Source organism: Enhydra lutris, unplaced genomic scaffold, assembly GCF_002288905.1.
Source record: "Enhydra lutris kenyoni isolate GAN:26980312 unplaced genomic scaffold, ASM228890v2 scaffoldscaffold4, whole genome shotgun sequence".
In the NCBI taxonomy this organism is placed as follows: Eukaryota; Metazoa; Chordata; class Mammalia; order Carnivora; family Mustelidae; genus Enhydra; species Enhydra lutris.
The window spans coordinates 34,730,143-34,735,559 of record NW_019154088.1 but is presented as its reverse complement, the minus strand read 5'-3'; the positions used below and the strand labels follow the sequence as shown (position 1 = coordinate 34,735,559).

At 35.1% G+C, this 5,417-nt stretch overlaps 1 long non-coding RNA gene across 1 annotated transcript; it reads right to left on the bottom strand.

Annotated features, from left to right (window-relative positions):
* Window positions 1-440: 440 nt before the first annotated feature.
* On the bottom strand, window positions 441-5,107 carry LOC111158697. The gene is made up of 3 exons (XR_002641371.1): window positions 5,053-5,107; window positions 1,567-1,636; window positions 441-490 (listed from the first exon to the last, which is right to left on the bottom strand). It is a non-coding gene; the product is annotated as an uncharacterized LOC111158697 (long non-coding RNA).
* Between the last annotated feature and the right edge of the window lie 310 nt (window positions 5,108-5,417).

Sequence of the window (5,417 nt, the reverse complement as noted above, 5' to 3'; positions counted from 1 at the left end):
CCCATAGGGTTTTTCCCCCCCTCTAAATAAAAAAAAAAAAAAAAAAAAATGAGAACAGCAGACTACACTAGAGCCTTCAATTGAAGTCTGGCTTTGCTTAATTGTACTTTTTGCACTCATCAGTCTCTCCTCTTCAGAGCAAGCTACAAAAATTGCGTGAATAGCCAAAGAAAAGTTTCCCACAGTCACTGGCCACAGAAAAACACTATTGTCCTTCCTCACAGTTTGATGGACAACATTTCTATAAATGGGTAGCCAGGCTGTCAATGGTACCCTTGCTGAAAAGGCAAAAGAAGAGAACAGATTCTGCCAATATCTGACAAAGCATGTTAACACATAATCAGGCATTCACTAGTCAGACAGCTGCCCCTGGGACCTTCATCACACAGGTGCCTTTAAGCCATTTCCTATTCACAGATAAAGGAAACAAGCAGGAGATACCTGGGAAAGGAGCAGTCTATTATGGCTTGCCAAATGTCCATCTTCCAGGCTGTGTGTATAAAAGTAGAAAGAAGAAAAAGGAAACTGTGGCTTCAATTGAAAAACTGTAAAATAGCAGAACATTTACAAAACCTATCATTTAAGCTGTGCTGTTTTTCCCCCTTTCTTTTCTATTTATTTATTTATTTTTAGGAGGAGTGGATGTGTTTGTTTGTTTGTATGGCATAGAGCACTCGTGTCTAATAGCAAAGGTCTGTTTTCCTCAGTGGTTTGTCAAATGCATTTGTCCAAACATCCCTTCACATGCAGGCTGAAATACTTACCTGGTCTAATTGAGTAACAGAGAATTTACTTTGTCACCTTAAGTGATTTTTTTTTTCTACACACACACACACACACACACACACCACACTCACACACACATACACACTCCATTTTAAGATCTGTGACCAGTGATGCCAAAGTGGTAATGGGGTAGATGATTGTCCAGTAAAGCACAAACTCTGGACTATCTCTTGAGGAGCCACCAAAATAAATATTCAGGAAATTGATTACCATTGTTCATTTCTTCATAACTGCTTAGACTAAGAACATTAGTATCCCACTGCTCTGATCTACCCAGTTAGACAGAGTATCAGACCTTAATACTCCATTAAGCTAAAGGCCTCATCAGTCTACATATAGGGCATTTTCAAATTAAAATTTAATAAGACAATTTCAGATTAAAATTTCATGATCACCACCTTAAAGCTGTTAAATATGAATTTCTATTTTATTTCTTCATTTTCATTTTATTTATTATCATACTCTCAGATCTCCTATACTCAATGTATGGTACAGATATGGGAAAGAACCAGGAGTACAATTTTGGGTAGTGATTAAATCCTCAGGGACCTCAGATTGACTAAATGTGGTCCTTGTGATACAGTTTGAAGATCTGACACACTCATAACCATATTTTCCTCTGAAAGGCAAGGTACTATGAAGCTACTGGGGAGCCACAAAGTCAACATAGTGATATAAACCAAATGCCATGAATTAAACTACTACTTTTTCAACTAACTTCTTGAGTGCTACTTATTTTATATAGCTTTCTCATCTGAAAAATAGGAGTGCACTGCTTACCACAAAGTTTTGTGAGTAGTCACCAATGAAAGTTGCTGCCTTTGGTGTAGGAAGAAAGAACATCTGCTAACTGGAACAAACCAATCAAAGATCATGAACACTTTAGAAATATAACCTTGCATTCTCTGATCTAAAATTTTTTTTTCCTTATTTCTTTTTTTTACTTATTTCTAGAATAAAATAATATTATGAGGTAGAGTTTAGTTAATAAATCATTAAGTTACAATTTATTAATTTTATAATTTTTACAAATATATGAAGATAGAAAATTTTCCTTAAATTTCAATTCGATAATATTTAGTGTTTGCTTATATATAATCATTGACATTACTATCATACCTATTACATGCTAGGCACTTTATATATGTTTCATTATTTAATGACAACTCTGAGATAGATACAATTATTATTGCTATTTTATTTATTAAAAAATTTTTTTAGGGATTCCTGGGTGGTTCAGTCAGTTAAGCGTCTGCCTTTGGCTCAGGTCATGATCTCAGAGTCCTGGGATCGAGTCCCACATCGGGCTCCTGGCTCAGCAGGGAGCCTGCTTCTCTCTCTGCCTGCCTCTCCCCCTGCTTATGCTCTTTCTCTCTCTGACAAATAAATAAATAAAATCTTTAAAAAAAATTTCTTTTAAATTAAACTCTACCTACACAAGGGGCTTGAACTCACAACCTAAAATCAAGAATAGCATGGTCTACCAACTAAGCCACCTAGGTATCCCTATCATTGCCATTTTGTAGTTGGGGAAATTGAGGCTCTAGAAGGTAGAGTAGTTTAACCTTCTCTACTTCTCTATCAAATTGCAGACTTTGGATATGTCTCCTTCCAAAGACCATGCTTTCCCTATGAAACCATGGTTCATGTTTTAATAGGACAAAATGAATTTTTATTTTTTCATGATTTGAAAACAAAATATGGTAATAAGTGTGGGTTTCTTAACCACCGTAACATAAATTAAATCAACCTCTTACCTCCAGGTAGGATAACCAAAACTTTTTTGAATAATTGAATTTGAGTTTATTTTTCTTAACCATTTCTAGAGAAAGCATTTCCATCAGTGACCAAATTTATACCTGAAATTTTAACCAAAGACTACTTTTATCTCAAAGGCATGGTCTATCTCACCAACCAAATTGAAACTCCTTAAGGTCAAAAAGGAACCCAGTCTTCAGCTTTCTCAAAAAATTTTTGTAACGAAACATAACCTCTTAGGAGTTTCTTTTCCAGGTGTGCCCTAAAAACTCCTATAACTTAAAACACTCTTTTACTCTGGCTTTGGTTGAATCCACAGTTTCTTACTATTTCCCATCAGGTCAAATATAAATGTTTTAGCTTGGTGTTCAAGTTCACAAAAAACTAACCCTAATGTGCCACTTCAACTTTTAATTTTACACTTTACTCCAGCTGAGCAAATCTCATCTCTGCTTCTTCCTTGCTCATTCCTGTCTCTGACTTCCTAGTTGCTATGTTTCTCTTCTTTCTATCAACCTAAACCTAGTATTTCATGTCCATCTAATGGTAGGTATACTTTCTTCAAGGAAATTTTAACTCACTCAACACTGGTCTTTCACTTAATTTCATCTACCATTTTGATTTTATTATGTGGCTTATCACCATTCACTGGAATGATATGATAGTCTGTCTCATCCTCCAGTTGTTTCATGGAGCCTAGACTTATGTTTCCCGCCAAATTATAGCCCCCCTGGGGGCAAAAGACCATGAGTCTTTAACAAATGAGAGAAGAATAAAACAGTTCACTCTAATGTTCCATATAACATTCTCTTATATTTAATCCTTGAAGAAAGTTATCATCCATTGATATTCTTCTAGTTCTGCAACTAGAAAAGGAAGCAACACTCAAATCTGACTTGAACAGAGAATGAGTTAAAATAATTGCCATTTCTAATCTTTTTTAGGTAGATGTGGAACTCAGTAGTACACAAAATATTTCTGGCTTTTCTCCTTCTGAGCACATGAGGGGATTATCATTCTTGACCCCATTTGAAGTTAGCATGGCCATATCCATGGCATTAGTCAATAAATGTGATCAGAAGTAACACGTATCACTTTTAGGGAGAAGCTTTAATATTTTGTGCTGTTTTCCATTTTACTTTTTCCTTCCTGCAGTAATTGTGAAAGAGTAGACGCCCTTCCTCAGCCAGGGTCTCTAAATGAGGATAATGTACAGCAGAGTCCCCAGCCACCTAACGATGCACATGTAACAGGAGGAAGAAACCAACTTGTTTGAAGCCACTAGGCCTAGCCTGCAGCATTGGCCTACATCACTGCAGTGTAGCCTATGCTGCCTGATCTAACAGCTTTCTTAGGTCAGTATGGGATTCAGAATGCCAAGATCCAAGAAGATTGAAAAACAGAATGACTAAGTTAAAAGACTTTAATATAGAATCTGTAAATATATAGGATTAGGCATTTCATTTTTTAATGTGGTAGGTGAAGAATCAAGCTCAAAAGATCCTTTGAACATCTTATTGAGTTGTTTATAATCTCTTTTCTTTCTCTTCTTTGACATCCATTGTACTTTCAATCTCTGAACATTATTTTGAAATTTTGAAATTTTATACTGACCATAGACTCCACTAAAAATCTTAACCATCACAAAATTTAGTGTTAGATTTCTTTAAAATTTATATATGTAATATTTCTGATTGAATGTTAAAATATCATTTGTGTCCTTGTAGCTATAGCTACAAAATGATATGCATATTTTGGGCATTATTTTGCTATTGGTATCATCCAGGCAGTCAAAATAACAGATCTAGCTTTATGCAACTACATAAAAGTTTCTTTAACCTAGTTATGTCACAAATATACACTTTAAAAATTTTATTTATTGTTGGGCCTGGGTGGCTCAGATGGTTAAGTGTCTGCCTTAGGCTCAGATTGTGATCTCCAGGGCCCGGGATCAAGCCCCACATTGGGCTCCCAGCTCAGCAAGGAGTCTGCTTTCCGCCCCCCACCGGCGTTCTGCCCTTACCCCTGCTTGTCCTCTCTGTTTGTATGTGTGTGTCTCTCTCTAATAAATAAATAAACCTTTAAAAAATTTATTTATTGTTTTCTTAGATTTGTTTTAAAAAGGAATATATAGCTAAAGCTTCAAATATGAAATATGAGAACCTACTGAGTGTGCTTGTTTTGTTTTTACTTTTATTCTTTTTTATATACTAATATACTGACAGATGCATTCCCCTATGACTACATTCTTCACCACACATAAGTACTATATAGTTATGAATAATGAAATTTAAAAAGCACAATGAAAGAACAGCACAACTGTTTTTTTATTTCTCACTCTTGAGGACTCATTGCAATATTTCCTGCTCCATATTAAGTTTGAGAGCTTCTGAGAAGTATTCTTAGAATTCAGATCTTTTGGAAAGAATAATGATTCAATTAGAGTTTTTTTAATCATGATGATTACTTTATGATAATGATCTTGTATGGCTAAGATGTTGCACTTACATCGCACTTAGATGCAGCATTTCATTTTAGCAAATTCCAAGAATCATCCATGACTTTATTATTGTACCTGATTTTTACAAGTTCTTTATCCAAGAACCTCTTCATTCTCAATTGAAATGGGGATGCTATTTGATAAAGTGCAGTGATAACCAGTACCAGCTGAAAAACATGACAAAATGAAGAATATCAGAGCCATTTGAAAGCAAACCAGAAATTCCCATTTGTAGTCTTAAAAATCCTCCTTGGAATCAGTTCAGAAACCAGTCTTTTGGAGGTGTCTCACAATTCCCTTTAAGTTTCATTGGAGAAATCTAAACTTTAGTAATACGTATGATATAAGGCAGTATTAGTTTCCTCCCGCAATA